At 42.1% G+C, this 16,430-nt stretch overlaps 1 protein-coding gene across 1 annotated transcript in view; it reads left to right on the top strand.

The window, feature by feature from the left end:
* Fbxl13 (F-box and leucine rich repeat protein 13) overlaps positions 1–16,430 on the top strand; it is a 216,205-nt gene that overhangs the window by 140,192 nt on the left and 59,583 nt on the right. The gene's annotated exons all lie outside the window — the stretch shown is intronic.

The raw sequence follows: 16,430 nt of genomic DNA, 5'->3' as shown, positions 1-16,430 counted from the left end.
CTCTGAGGGTGAGGTGGGCTGGCCTTGGGGTTTGTACCGCCCAGCTGCCAATGTCCCATAGTTGCCTCCACCGAAATGTGAGCAAGCATTGCCACATACTCTGGTGCCACTGAGTGACCCGCCACCCCACCTCCCCCGAGGATGGCCGCAACCTTTCCTCTGCCAGGTTGCTTCTTGCTAGGCATTTGGTCTCTGATACCAAGAAGAGGAGCCACTGACGTGACGCCCACAATGCAGTCCCGAACGCTCCAGAAGCTGAATTGAGTTGGCTTCCTGCTTTGCCAGTGCTAAGACTTGAACTGGATAAAATAGAGGAATGCTCTAATGGCTGTGTGTGTGCCTGTGTGTTCGTGTGGGCATGCGTGTGTGCGAGTGTGTGAGTGTACATGTATATGCATATTTACATGTGTACGTGCACATATGTGTATTTGATGTGTGTGTGTATATGATGTGCATGTGCACGTATGCATATTACAACACATTCTGATGAGTGTGTAAGGAGGAGTCAAAGGCTGGCATGCTTAGCTTTAGGTGATATTGTTAATGTTTTGATATTTGATATTTGATATTGTTATTGTTCTGAATTGTTTGGGCCAATCTCAGTGACTTTTTTTTTCCCTAGAAAAGCCAGAGATGTGGTTTCTGCAGTGAGGCTGAGGTTATGGTCCCCAGTTCCTCTCGGTGCTTATTTCCATAGTAACGCTATCATTAAGTGTCTTATGAGAGGTGGAGGAGAGTGGGTTTCTTTGTTAAGTAATCCTTTGTCTTTAGAATTTGACAGGAAATATTTCAGTCTTTTATTTCCAGCCATGGTAAGAAGGTTTCATGAAATCCTTGTCTTTTCAGGGACTCATATCAAACTGTCAGAAGTCAATAATTTTGTGACTGTGACTACTCTCATTAAAAGGATGAGTTTCCAATGTTTGTTCTCTAGCTTTGTGCAGCGAAGAAAAAACACCCAGGGGAAGAAACATAAGCAAGGATTTCTATTTTTATTTCATATTAGCTTGATTTTCCCTTATTTTGCTTATTTTGGAACTCAGATAGCAAGAGCTGATTTGGTCCCATTCCTCGGGCCCTGGCCCCTTCCCTCGTCTGCTGTCCACGGCCCTCTACTGGGACTCACACCATTTACTCCGCTGCCTCCCTCCCTCCAAGCCACCTCCCAACACTGTCTGGTTCCTTAAGCCTCCGCGTGCTTGTACGTCCTTACGGTGTGGTCCCGTGCATGTTCAGCTTCACACGCAGAAACAAGGTTATGCTGCTGAGCTGCTTTCTGACCATATTTCCTGTCTAAGCCACTTTCTTTTGTTGTTTGCTTTTTGTTTGGAGACAGGGTTTCTCTGTGTAGCCCTGGCTGCCTGGACCTCACTGTAGACCAGGCTGTCCTCAAACTCACAGAGATCCTCCTGCCTCAGCCTCCCAAATGCTGGGATTAAAGGTGTGTGCCACCACTGCCCGGCATAAGTCACTTTTCTCTCTGACACTAGTCACTGAAAGTCCAGGGTCCAGTTCTGGCTCCCCCTTCCTTCTCAGGCCTCACCTAGAGCCTTGGTGACCTCATCTCATAACTTGATATTACACATGGATATGTACATATGGATATTTCACACACACACACACACACTGTACATACATACTTGTAACCATGTATATAGGAGTATTTATGTTTTGTATCTATAAAGCTGTATGTATATTTTATATATGAATAAGTCTCAGAGCCGATTTTCTCCCAAATTTTGTACTCATAAGCTTTTTATTTACTTATTTTGTTTTGCTTTTGAGACAGAGTCTTACTCTGTAGCTCAGGCTGTCCTTGAACTCAGGGTAATCTTTCTGCCTCAGCCTCACAAGTGTTAGGATTACAGGCATGAGCTAACACTCCTAGCTTGGATTCTTATCTCTTAAGGAAAATATTCCTGCTCTAAAAGTAATCCCTCACTGTCCCTTATTTCAGTCAGTGACAGTTTTCTCTATTTAGGTTGAGAATGTTGGTGTCATTTGTTATGGATTGAATTAGGTGACCAGCAAATTTATATATTGAAGTCCCAACCACAAGCACCCTAGACATTCCTTATCTAGGAATAGTATCATTACAAGTATAATTAGGATGAAGTCATTGGGGTGGGCCCTGGGCTAGCATGACTGGTGTCCTTATAAGAAATGAAAAATTGGGTATGGACACAGAGACAGGAAGAACACTAGTAAGATGGGCGCGACCAGGGGGCCAAAGAGAAAGAACTGGAGTGGATCCTGCCTTCACAGCCTCAGGTCTCAGGCCTGTGGACACTTGGTTCACGCTTCAGCCTCTAGAACTGGAAAGGGTATGTTCTGTTTGTAACTTAGCTGTTTGTACTGTTTTGTTACGGCAGACCTACCAAACTGGGATGGCGCCCTTGAGCCCGCCCCCTGTGATGTGTGAAGTCACCGGGTCTGCAAGGGCCTGTCCCATTTCCTCCCTGGGTGTCAGTGTTGTCTCCTCCACGCTGCTCTCCGTGTTCTCACCCCACCTTCTACATGGCTGTTCTCAACACAGGGTCTAGAGTCACCTTTAAAAACAAAGCCAGTATCCTTCCTCTGCTTCTTACTGGCTCAGGAAAACAAAGCCTCGGGAGAGTGAAGGCCTGTGTAATCGCTTTGTCCTCCAGCTGCCTCTCTGACAGCATCTTCCTGACTGTCCGTCCTGCCAATTCTGCCCCAACAACAGGCCTCCTCACTGTTCTTTAAAACTGAGCTCCGGCCCTTGGGGTTTGCACTGGCTGTTCTCCTTGCTTAGAATGCTGTTTCTGCAGCTATCCATATGGTTAACTTCCTCTAAGTCTTTCTCAAATATCCTCATAAATGACTAATAGGTGAGTAAAAGGATCTTTAAAGCATTTAGTTCCCAGTTCATTTCAGAGCTCTTACAGATATGTTCTCAGTTCTGTCAAAATTTCAAAATGGAAAATATGTGTAGATTAGGGTTCTAAAGGGCCAAGCTCTCCTCCTGTGCACAGGAGAGTGCCGGGTGGGAGACAGGCTTCCTGGCCTTCTTCTCGTTTGTCCTTTAACTGAGCAGTATTTCTGCAGGCTTCCCTGTCTATGGTGGCTGAGCAAAGCCACGGTTACAGGAACTAAAGACCGGACCCTTAGATGGCAATCTATCATTTATAAAACTTGAAGTGAAACTTGGGTTGTAATTTTTTAAATTTGCCTTTAGGATTTGAAAACAATTTCATATGGTCTTAAGTGTCATTTGACAGGGAGGACTGACTTCCAGGAGAACCGTAAGTCAGAAAAACTGTCGAGTTATTGCTTCTCATAGTTCAGCCCTTAGGAGAAGTAATTTAACCTAGTCCTTCCAGAACTATAGCTCAATTGTACCAAAAAAAAAAAAAAAATGCAGGGTTATAGAAATCTTTTCATTTATCTTCTAAATCAGGCACGTAACACTTAAATGGTGCTCATATGGTTAGCTGTTTCACATAACTATCTTGGCCATAGTGAAGAGGAAAAAAGATAAGAATGCATGCTTTTTAATGTCTACTGTTTAATATAAGGTTCTTGCAGGTGAAATGTATAAAGGACTTTAGGTAGTGAAAATGAAACATCTGGCGACAATTCTCAATCAGATGAGAGTCCATCATGCTTCCCATTCCTGAAAAAAAAAATTTTTTTTTAAAAAGTTTCACGCATTTTGGAAACCACACTTAACTGACATTTCTCCTCCACTCTTTATCACACACAGAGTTCACAAGTTATTCAGAAACTCTGGTTTGGTCTTTGGATAAGAATAAAGCACAAAGCTTAAGCTCGAGCTAGAAGCTACTGTCTAGTTAATTAGTGTGGGAGAGCCAAGAAGCTCTGAGCATCACTGTGCTGTGAGAAGGAAGCACCATGTTCTCTCAATCATTAAGGGAGGAGTGCCCCATTATAGCCCAGGGGAAGCTGTGATTGATGTGGCCACTGGATGAGGAAAAGAAGAAGAAACTGCTCAACAACAAGGACACACGTTCAAGACCAGCCAGCCTGTTTCTGGCTGATCAGAGCTCTGAGTCATTGTAGAATGAATGTGAAGCTGGCGGAGCATGCTTGCTTTCCTGGCATCTGCAGGCTCCCTCTGCTTGTGTCTTAGTTCTTCACTCTCACTGGAAAAATAAAGCTATTTTAAAAAATGCTTGGTTATCCAAATGTTTTCATAAATATGGCAATTTTTAACTGGCCATATTGACACTCCCCCATTATAATTTACATTGTATAAACAATTCATTCAGCAATCACTTGGCCCATTAAAAAGCTTTTGTTGGGCCATATTCTACATTCTATATATCCAGTATGTTATATTTTATAGGATAGGATACACTGATGGCTAAGACCCTGTCTGTGTTTCTCAGACAGGTTAATAAATGTGTGGGGGTGAGTACCACACAAGGCAGAGTGAGAGCTGAGAGCTTCAGCTGAATGAGTGAAGTAGAATGCTCCATAGTGTTTTGGGGGGAATCTCTGCTTTTTTTCTCCAATTTATTCTATCTAAGCAATGTTCCTTTGGGGTCACTGAGAGATTGTGAAGGATATATGAGTCTGACCAAAGTCATTACGTTACTTCTTAGTCATTGGCCACAGTGCTTCTAGAATGAGAGAAACAGCTGGAAATGGTACAGGAACATGGTTTGTACCACAACTGCTTTAAGCCGGATATGTCTGTCACAGAGGGTCTGGTCCTGCACATTCATCTGTGCCCTGAGCAGACTAATGCAGAGGCATTTATAGAAGGAGCGGCAAATGGAAGCTTGGTGAGAAGTTATCACAGTGTGGTCAGCCTGACCTCTACCCAACCATGCTCTGGGCTGCACTCTGGCCTTCATTCACATGGCCACTCTTTCTCCACACACGGCCCTTTATATGTGCAAGTGGTCTTGCCATGTAACTGGCCCTGCTCCATTAGCAGCTGGGAAGAATCTTCTTGTCAACAGCTGGAGCAGGAATCTTAACAGTTCTTATTAATAAAATCAAACCTGGGGCCAGTTATCGGGGTGAAATGCTGGATGGTCAGAGAAACAGAACAAGCCACAGCTAACCTCACCTGGCCAACTTCTCAGCTGGTCTTGTTTCCTCAGACTGGAAGCCTCTGTGTCCTCATATCCGAATGGCTCTCAGCTGAACTGTGCTGCTCAAAACCTAAAAGCTTAACCAGCCAAATGCTTCTTGTTTCTGATCTTCACACCTTATATATCTTTCCTTTCTACATCACTCCCTTCCATCACATCATTAAAGGCGTGGGTCACCATGCCTGGCTGTTTCCAGTGTGGTCTGGAACTCACAGAGATTGAGGGATTTCTGTCTCTGGAATGCTAGGATTAAAGGTGTGAGTGCCACCATTTTCTGGCCTCTGTATCTAGTGGCTGTTCTGTTCTCTGACCCCAGATAAATTTATTAGGGTACACAATATTTTGGGGAACACAATAACACCACAAACAGCCATAGTGTCTTCTGGGACATGAGCTTGGAGTGCATGGTGGGGCCAGTCTCCCCAACTTCCTAACCAGCCAAGGGCATGGAGGCAGGGGAGCCACCACCTCTCAGCTAAGCAGAGACCAAATCCCAGTTCCCTACACAGGACAGAAGTTATCAGCTGTGAGGAAGCCATGGATTTGGAGATGGTAAAGTGTGTTCTATTTTCTCCTTATTTTAGAGAGAAAATACCAGTTTCAGATTTATACTCCCATTATTTCAGTGAAGAGAAAGTAACTAATAATTGTCAGGCCTAAAAGATTCTGGCAGAAATATTTGAGCCATAAAATAGTCAAACATCTTTTTGGCTATTGTAATATAAACTTTTTGGAGAACTAAGTGCCTGGTGCCAGGACAAAGCTGAAACTTTCTCTTCGGAGGCTCCTCCCACCCCTCCTGGAGGGACTGACTGGCCCTTGGGTGGGAAGCACCAAGCTTCTGGCTCTGCTGCAGGGGTTGCCCGGCCAGGGCGGTGGGCTGGGGGTGGCTCAGTTGCTCTTCTTCCCTTCCCAGAGACCTTGTCACAAACGTGTTTCCAAGACAAGAGGGAGAAGGTTGTTGATTTGCCCCTAGAAGCGGCTGCTCTGTAGAAGCCAGAACTCGAGATAGCAGTGCTGGGCGCTGAGATGAAGGGAGTGGAGTCAGAACTGTCAAAAACAACAGTTGTCGCCTGCGGGGGTCACATGGAGAGGTGGCCTTGGACCAGGCTCTTATGTTGACAATCTACTGAAGAACTTTCTTTCACTGACTCCTCTGGCTCATCCAATCTGTGTCAGACACTACTCAGCGCTGGAGACAGCTGTGAGGAGTGGACAAGGAACCCAGTCTTCAAAACACCACGCCTTTTTTTGTATTTGCCATGTGAGGAACGCACTGTGGGGAGAAGGGGAGTTTTGAGGCCTCTGTTTTCTACAGGAGTAACGTGTCCAGAGACCAACAAGACTATGTCTGATGGTGTGTGGTTGGCACTGTGTGAGCCAAGCTATAGACACTACTGTGTGTGAAAGGGGTACGGCCAGAGAGCCCAGCTTTGCTGACCAAGTCTAGAATCATTCTTCACCTCTCTGCCCTCTGTGTGTTTACCCATCCATTCATCATTCATCTCCCCTGGACTTTTTCCTGGAAGAAAAGTCATGAGAATTTCCCTCAGGAACCCGTGGCAACAAGACAAAGTGCCTCCCTCTCACTTTATTGCTTTCCCTCCCCTTTCATCTTCTAAGCTTCTTGCCACTGGAGCCGAGAGCAGCACACTCCCACACCGCTTCCTGACATGTTTCCGGAAACAGGCAGGCAGAACCCCTCCCTGGCAGCATCCAGACTGCTGTGCTTTTTGCTTGTGCTACCTTTCATCATGTGGGTGAACCTCGCATGGTGAAGTCTGCTCAAGAGGAAGACCAGGCTTTGTCCCAGCAAACAGAATTCTGCCTGAAGACTACAACATGGAGGCCTTTCTTGATTTTTGATTCAATATCACAATATCTACTCTTCCTGGAATTTCAGCTTCCTGGCTTTGGTTTATAGATTTCAGACTAGCCAGTCCTTAGAATGATGTGACATGATTTCTTTTCTTAAAAAAAAAAAAAAAAAAAAAACAAAACAAAACAAAACAAAACAAAAAAACCTGCATCACTATATACACAGCCCTGGCTTTCTACAAGTCACCATAGAGACCAGGCTGGTCTCAAACTCACAGAGATCTACCTGCCTCTGCCTCCTGAGTGCTGGGATTAAAGGCACATGCCACCACCCAGGCATGATCTGAATCCTTAAAAATCAATCTCTTTCTCTTTAGAAATAGACTTGGATAGACACCATCGTAATTTCTTGAACAACTGATGAACACATCTTGGTATTACTCATTTCTCTGACAATAATGCACTTGGGAATGCCCTGGAAAGTCTAGAATTTGTTCAGTTCTAGGTTCTAAGTGGATCTATATCTCCAATATGCTCCCAGGAGGCACTGAGCCTGTTCCCTGTGGACCAGAGTCTCAACAGGAAAACTACGTAGCCAACCTTTCGAGCTATAGCTACAGTGCCTGGTAAGGCTGCAGGTATCTTAGTGTTGTGGAATATTAGTTTAAGATGTTTTATGTTCATTTGTGTTGTGGAATATTAGTTTAAGATGTTTTATATTCATTTGTGTTGTGGACTATTTGTTTAATGATGAAAAGATATGTTGCATTTGTTTAACTCTGTAAAGCTGTGCTACTTTGCCTGTCTAAAACACCTGATTAGTCTAATAAGGAGCTGAATGGTCAATAGCTAGGCAGAAAAGAGGGATAGGTGGGGCTGGTGGGCAGAGAGGATAAATAAAGAAGTGTAGGAAAGAAGAGTGAGGATCGAGAAAAAGAGGAGAGGAGGACATGAGGGGCCAGCCACATGGCCAGCCAGCCACACAGCTAGCCACACAGCCACACAGCCACACAGCCAGCCACACAGCCACACAGCCACACAGCCCACACAGCCACACAGCCAGCCACACAGCCACACAGCCACACAGCCAGCCACACAGCCACACAGCCAGCCACACAGCTAGCCACACAGCCACACAGCCAGCCACACAGCCACACAGCCAGCCACACAGACAGCCACACAGCCACACAGCCAGCCACACAGCCAGCCACACAGCCACACAGCCACACAGCCAGCCATACAGCCACACAGCTAGCCACACAGCCAGCCACACAGCCAGCCACACAGCCAGCCACACAGCCACACAGCCACACAGCCAGCCATGGAGTAAGAAGGAAAGAAAGGTATTGAGAATAAAGAAAGGTAAAAATCCTAGAGGCAAAACATATTTAAAAATAAATGAGATAATTTAAGTTGTTAGAAAAGCTGGCTAGAAACAAGCCAAGCTAAGGCCAGGCATTCATAAATAAGAATAAGTATCTGTGTTTTTATTGGGGAGCTGGTGTTGGGGCCCTAGAGAATAAAAAAAACAACAACTACTACATCTTATTTTGTATAAAAAACACTCTCTGATGTTCACATAATGGCAAGATGATCTAACAACACATTTCTCAGAATCTATCATATATAACTATATCCTTGTATGTACAGAAATCTCAGCATGCAACTCTATTTCATTAGGATAATTTTGTTCAAGAAGAGTTCTTTTTTTAATGAGTATAATGATTTTTAAATTTTTAAAATAATTTATATATTTTTATTTTATGTACATTAGTGTTTTGCCTACATGTATGTCTGTGTGAGAGTGTCAGATCTTGGACTTACAGACAGTTGTGAGCTGCCATATGGGTGCTGGGAATCGAACCCCAGTCCTCTGGAAGAGCACTCAGTGCTCATAACCTCTGAGCCATCTCTCTAGCCCACAAGAAAAACTCTTGACCCAGTGTACGTATATTGTTCAGATATTCTATTCCTCAGCTGAGGCTGTAGCTCAGGTGATAGAGTGCTTAGCCTAATGTGCATAAAGCTGCGGGTTCAGTCCCTAGCACTGCATAGTGGGACATGGTAGACATGTATGTAACCCTAGCACTCAGGATGGAGGTGCTAAAGGATCAGCAATCACCAGCTGTAAAGTAAAGTAATCGCCAGCTCAGTGAGAAAGTTTCCTTAAAAAGATTATCCAAATACACTCACGCCCAAAGTCATGGCTTCTGTGTATTCAGCCCTGGATTCCAGGTTTCCATGATGTAATGAGTCTTTTTCTTGTCTTGTCTAATGACAAGATATTATTATTAATTAAGAAAGCTTGGTCTTATCTTAGACTTGTCCCACTAGTTCTTATAACTTAAATTAACCCATTTATTTTAATCTATATTCTGCCATGTGACTTGGTTACCTCTGATCTGTACTGTATGTCTGACTTCTTTAGAGTCCCACTGGCATCTCCTATGTGCCTAGATTCATCTCCTCTTCATTTCTTTCCCCAGAAATTCCACCTATGCCTCCTGCCTAGCTATTGGCCATTCAGCTTTTTATTACACCAATCACAGCAAATACATCTTCACACAGTGTACAATTACCCCATAACACATGGGTTTTTGACATTGCCAAAATTTGCTGCTAAGGAGCATCTAAAAGAGCATTCTCAGCAATTATTCATATATTCACATGTCTGCTCATATAATAATATTACTTGATTATCTTTCTACTTGATACCATAGATGGCCTGCCAGAAGCTGAGTAGAATTAGTTCAATAGCTAATCATCAATTAGTTTATGACATTACATGGTGTTTTAGGTGCATTGTAGGAATCTGGTCTAGTCTAAGGGTCAGGGCTTTTCCTGAAGAAGTGACATTTGAAGATGTGACTTTCATTCCTGTAACTGTTGGTTAGTCCTCTACTATCAGGTGAGGCTCTGATGAGAGGTCTCCCACGTGGGAAGTCTCTGAAGGTCTTGTAAGAAGTCTATTGTAGATGTGACAATTTTCCACACTGTGCTGTTGTAGAAATGACCCCACACACACACTGGCATCCATCTGCTCCTTGATGGCCTCATTTTCCCACTGATAAAGCTGAACATTAAGTGCTTCCCGTCCTAAAGAACTAATTGTTTTAAGGTATTTTATCATGTGGACATTATTTTGAGCACCCTCCACCACTGTTGCTTCCATTAATATAGATTTATAACAGTTGAAAAGTAAACCATGCTATAAAGCTACCAAGAGTGTGGTATTAGCATAAAAATAGACAGATGTAAGCCAATAAAAGTGAGGATCCTCGAGTCCATATGTTCACAGCCAACTGATTCTTTAAAGATGTATTTTTATTTAAAAATATGTGTGTATCTGTGTGAGTGTGAGTGTGTGTGTGTATGTGTGTGTATCTGTGTGTGAGTGTGTGTGTGTATGTGTGTGTATCTGTGTGAGTGTGAGTGTGTGTGTGAGTGTGAGTATGTATGTGTGAGTGTGTGTATGTGTGTGTATCTGTGTGAGTGTGAGTGTGTGTGTGTGTGTATCATGTGTGGGCTGAACTCCTTATCCTATACAGGATTCTGTTATGGGGACAATGGCTAATCCTGTGTCTGGGTGATCCCCAGGGCCTAGCAAAGGGGCCAAGTTTCCAGAACCCCGAAGACACACAGACTTGTTTTCTATTCCCCTTTCATGGGTTGAGCAGCTGAGCAGAGGCTACATCTCTATCAAAGCAGCATTGCCTCGGTGCTGCTGCCATGAGCACAAGCCTCCAGCAGCACAGAGCTCAGTGGGGATCCACAGAGTCAATGTACAAAGACTTTTTTATCTGAGGGAATGAGGGAAAAGACACACTCTCTCTTGGTGGTTTTCTTCTGACTTTTTCTTTATTCTTCTGTATTCTTATTTTTTCTCTACATCTTTGCTGGATTTTCCTTCTCTCTTTCTTGATGTTTTTCTTCTAACTCTTATTCTTGATGTTTTACTTCTAACTAACTTTATTTTTTTCCCTTACAGCTTATATACTCCAGTAGAATCTTTCAAGTAATATAAAAATTACAATGTGGTTACATTCTATTTTTCAAGTGAATGATTATAATGAATACAGGTTAAAAAAAAAAAAAAACATGTTTCCATTTCCCTTACAGGATTAAACAAAGTCATCCCAAGAATCTACATGCATTCACATCTAAGTAACTTGTTACAAATTAACAGAGTGTGAGCAAGCAGGGTATTTTTATCAACCAGTTCTTTTACTGGTAGGCTGCATATTTTGGTTACAAAGAAGGAATCAACCACTTTATTATTTATCTTGAAAGGTAACCTTATAAGGAATCTTGAAAGAATCACAATCCTAAACATTATATATATAATAATCATTTAAATCTTTAGGGTGCATACCCACTCATCAACAATTTTTTATATCAGGAAGTTGAGGGCAGAAATGGGTCAAGGAATTAATCATCATCTTTGATCAATAACCAATCCTAGAAAGGAAGGTACAACCTCTAGTAACAATTGGGCTGCTTTGTTTTTGTTCCCTAACCTTAATGAATCTATCACTCAGCTATGTGTCCTTGTGAACTTTAGATTGTCTTCTAAGGTTTTTTTCACTTCAAAGCTATTATCAAAACATCTTAACATTACTGAAAACAATAAAGGTCCTGCTTTTATTGTTCTCTCCCAGGGTCCATGGAAGATCCTAACAATCAGCTGAGGATTCTAATTATAAAATGAATCTAAGAACACTGAGTTCTTTAGTTCATTTACTTTATTCTTCTAAATCAATTCTATCTTCACAGCTTCTTTTCTGTTCTCATTCTTAGCTTCTCTCAGTCCCTCCTGCTCTCAGTCCTTTCTGCTGTTCTCTCATGTCTACCTAGTTCTTTCCATCTTTGTCCTCATCTTTGTTCTTCTAAATCGATTCTCTCCAGTGCTCTCAGAGAACCAGTATATATACACAAGCTGTAATTCTTTGGCAAAGCAATTCAAGGCTTGAAGCTTCAGGGTCCCAGTGAGAGGTGATAAGGATCTACACATAAAGCAGTAATTTTCAGCTTCCAGTTACAACCCAAAAGGGGGAGTGACTAAAGGGGGATTCTCTGGTAAGGTCAACTAAAGGCTAAGATCAATTAGGGAATGCTAAAAAGTCTTGTGCAAATAAACTGGGAAGAAGGTAAGAAACTGAGGATTTAATGGTTATTTTCTCTTATCTGTAAATGAGATGAGCTAATGTTTATCTATGGGCAGTTTGTCCTTGGGTAAAAAAGGTGTATTTGTTGAAATACTTCTGTCTGGGGAATGGCCCTGGCCAGATGTAAGCTAATAAAGAATAAATTCAGATGGCAAAATTTATCCAGTTACCCCAAATGTATAAGTAGAGTTGCACCCAATTAATGATCAATCACACTGTTACAAGTTCCTGAAGGAAAAGTTAAATGGGGGAAATTCCAATAGCACACAAGAAATTCATTGCAGGATACAGCTAATCCCTTCAAAAGCCAATATCACCAAGACTCCCTAAGTCTTGGTTTTCCTCTGGAAAAGCCCATAACTTTTTCCAGGTAATAGCTTTGCCAATATCAGCTGAATTCCTACCTCATATTCCTGTGGCTGGTGGCTTAACATAACCTGAAGTCATTTTCAGAGGACAGAGCCAGCAACAGAGTTATCCACAGAGATCAGGCAGTGGTAGCACACACCTTTAATCCTAGCACTTTGGATCACACATCTTTAATCTCAGGACTAGGAAAGTTGAGACAGGAAATGATATGGCTGGGCAGAGAAAGGAATATGAGACAGAAGGAGAGAGGAACTTACTCTCTTTTAGGCCGAGGAATTGGTGCTGTAAGAGGCAGTGACTGTGGCTTGCTCTGCTTCTCTCTTCTCTGATCTTTCAGCTTTCACCCTGATAATCTGGCTCCAAGTTTTTATTATAAGACCATTTAGGATTCATGCAACATCTGGCACCCAATGTGTGGCACAAATTCATGAAAAAGCTGCTTGCCTGTAGCTTTGCAGCCCCCGGCTCAGGCTGGAGCTGCATGCAGCTGGAGTCTCTACCCCGCCTGGACACTGGAGTTCCTAGCCTACCAGCTAAATTTTTGTTGCAGCTTCTCTGCAGCAAACTCCATAGACTATTGGGCTCCAAAAGCCACAGGAGTTAGCCATTTCCCATGTTCCCCTGTGCCAACAGCTGGCTCTCTCTTCTTTGCTCTCCTGGTGGGCTGTGGCTTTCTCTGGGTCCCCTCCCCCGCTGCTGCCACACTGTCATTTGAACTGTCACTGTCAGCAGACTGGGTGAGTCAACTGGGATCTCTTAAAGGGAGGAATTAGTTAAAATAGAGTTTATTTCCCACATTAAAAAAAAAATGGGAAACAATATAATGGAGGGAGTTTGGTCTCTGATAACACATTAGATGGTCTCTAAATGGAACAATTAAATAAGAGATAATTAATGTTAATGGGATTTATGTAACATCAATTTACATATTACTTGTTTGGTCATTTCTGTTTTATCATTTAAAAAGTTGGCTAATATGAGCACCAAGATAAAAATTCTAGAAAAACTTGTCAAAACAGATCATAGAGATATTCAGACCCAGACAGAGGAATTCAAAGGAGAACCAATCTCAGCATTGCATTATAAGGTTACAGAGAAACAACCTGAGGCTTTCAAATAGCCAACCTTAATCTGTCCAGTAATCTTATAGGAACTACCAAATGATAGTTATCCCCCAAGACTGTGTAAGAGCTGAATGGACTCCTGTACAAATGCCAGATTTGAGGAAATTCAAGGAAGTGATAGTCTCATATGGCATGCACTCACGTTTTGTGAAGCAGATGTTAAACTCATGGTCAACTTGTAATAGAATTATCCCTCAAGACTGGAGGAATTTGGTTACAGCTGTCTTGGTCCCCAGTTACAATGGAGGACCTGGTGGGAGAATGAGGTTAAGATCATTGAACAATGGAGTAGGGATAGAGGTATGGAAATTTCCTAAGATCAACTTCTTGGAGAGGGAGATTATGCTGATATACAAAAACAATCTTTATATGATAACCACACTCTGGCTTTATGCTGAACAGCATTCTTGAATGCTTGGGACAGAATTTAAGAAGCAGGAAAGAAAACTGAGTCATTTACTGAAGTTATACAGGGCCCAAAAGAAACCTTCACTGATTTCTTACAAAATTGACTTCAGCAGTAAATAGAATGACACCAAATTCAGAAGCTAGACAAGTAATAATTGAATCTCTGACTTTTGAAAATGCAAACACACAATGCAGAAGGGTACTTAGGTCATAAAAGGCAAGATCAGCACCCTTGGAGGAATGGATCCAAGATATAATCAATATTGAATCTCATGATCATGATGATGCTTAGATAGGAGAGGTGGTTACCAGAGGTTTGAAGAAAAAACATAATGTCAAATGTTTCAAATGTGGTAAACAAGGTCACCTAAAAAGGGACTGTAAACAGGGCGTTCCTAGAAACAATGTTTTTTCAAAACATAATCCCAACAAAATGCCCCTCCCTTCTGGATTATGCAGAAGGTGACAAAGGTGGGCACTGGACTAACAAACGTAGATCAACAAGGTAATCCCTTGCCTTTGCCATCAGGAAATGCCCTGGGGTGCCTCGTACAGGCCCCCTTGTCAAATTCCATTCAGTCCTTTCCTGTCATTGTGGAAGAAACTCCTTCCTAGAGCAATTAAAGAACCTAATGCCTATTGTAAGAAACCAGACTGCTCTGGATGATAGAACAAAAATAGAAGAGAGAACAAAAAAATCAAGAGAAACCATAAATCAAAATTGATAAAGATTAGATTTGGAATCTCCCCAAAGCTAGGGTTGGGGCAGGATTTTGTTTTTGTCATTCCAAGAAAATAAAAACAACGATCTTAAAGAATTTAAAGACCCTTGGATAGAAAAACATCCAAAGAAGGGAGAACTACCCTGAAAAAATTACCAAGAAAAGCAATAATCTGACCTAATGGGGTCTCTGAAGTCCCCAAAAAGATGATGGGATCCCACAGTGATGATTGCACATGGACAATGCCACTAAGCTGACAACACCACCCAAAGATTGGCTTTGGACTACAAGCTGCTCAGGACAATTCCAGGATGGCTAGCTGAGATGGTCCGGTCTCACAGACTGCTATAGCCAGGACATGAGACAAGCCCTGCATTTTCCCATTAGGCAGAGACTGGACAACAAATGATGCAGCTGCCTCTCCCAGGACTTGACAATTAACCCAAAATTTTCTTTTCGGTATCTCCTAAAGAGGCTTTTGCCCTCAGACAGCAGGAAGTAAATTTAAGAACACAACACCCACATTCCTAAGAGGTAGGGTGGGTGGTTTTTTTGTTCTTTCAATGGGTTATGGATATTTGTTATTGGCTAGGGTAGTTGGTTACAAGTTGTATTGGTAATGGTTAAAAAAATAAAAGAAAAGCTGAACAAAGGAGATTAGATTCGTTGTTAATAAAAAGCTGATTGAGGGGCTGGAGAGATGGCTCAGAGGTTAAGAAAGCAAGCTGGCTGTTGCTGATTCTGGAGTGTCTCTGACTGTTCAATTCCCAGCAACCACATGGTGACTCACAACCATCTGTAATGAGAGCTGGTGCCCTCTTCCTTCAGGCATATGTGCAGACAGAACACTGTATACATAATAAATAAATAAATAAATAAATCTTTTTAAAAAAAAAAGCTGATTGATAGATGGCTAGGTAGGATTTTGGGGGCAGACAATGCTGGGGAGAAGATGGGTGGAGTCTGAGGAGTTGCAAGCCAGATGCAGAAGAAGCAACATGGGAAGTTCATAGATGAAGTAAACAAGCCTCAGGGAAGCACAAAGATTAATAGAAATGGATTTATTTAAGTTCTAAGAGCTGGTTGGAGACAAGCCTAAGCTATAGGCCAATCATTTATAATTAAGAATAAATCTCAGTGAGGTTATTTGGGAATTGGATATATATATATATATAATGTTAAATGTGTGTGTGTGTGTGTGTGTGTGTGTGTGTGTGTGTGTATTAGTTCTGTTCTTCTAGAGAACCTGGCTAACACAGTGGATAAACAAAATGCTAAGTGAAAAGGATAGGTACAAAAGGCTTCACACTGTGTAGCTGCATTTGTATTAAATATTCCACATAAGTTGGTCCAAAGAGGCAGAACACATATGAGTGATGCCCAGGGCTGAGGGGCAGGTATGGTGAGCAGGCACCTGGTTGCTCATTTGACTTATGAAGTTGTTTTGAAACTTGATGCAGGTGATGACTATAAAACATTGAATAGTTATTTAAATGGTTAATGTTTATATTATATGAGTTTTTACTTCATTAAGACATCGTCTAATGACAAAAATTCAGAAACTGGATTCTTCCATCTTGTGTCAGTCCTATTTTATTATCTCAATTTTATTTTATTTATTTGAAAATTACATTTATTTGTTTACTTGTTTGGGGTGTGTGTGCAAATATGCCTCAGTGCATGGGCTATATGGAGCTTGAGGGGTCAGAACATAGCATGCTGGGGTCAGTTCTATCT

Source organism: Peromyscus leucopus, chromosome 3, assembly GCF_004664715.2.
Source record: "Peromyscus leucopus breed LL Stock chromosome 3, UCI_PerLeu_2.1, whole genome shotgun sequence".
NCBI classification, from domain to species: domain Eukaryota; kingdom Metazoa; phylum Chordata; class Mammalia; order Rodentia; family Cricetidae; genus Peromyscus; species Peromyscus leucopus.
This window is presented reverse-complemented; position numbering and strand designations above follow the sequence as displayed.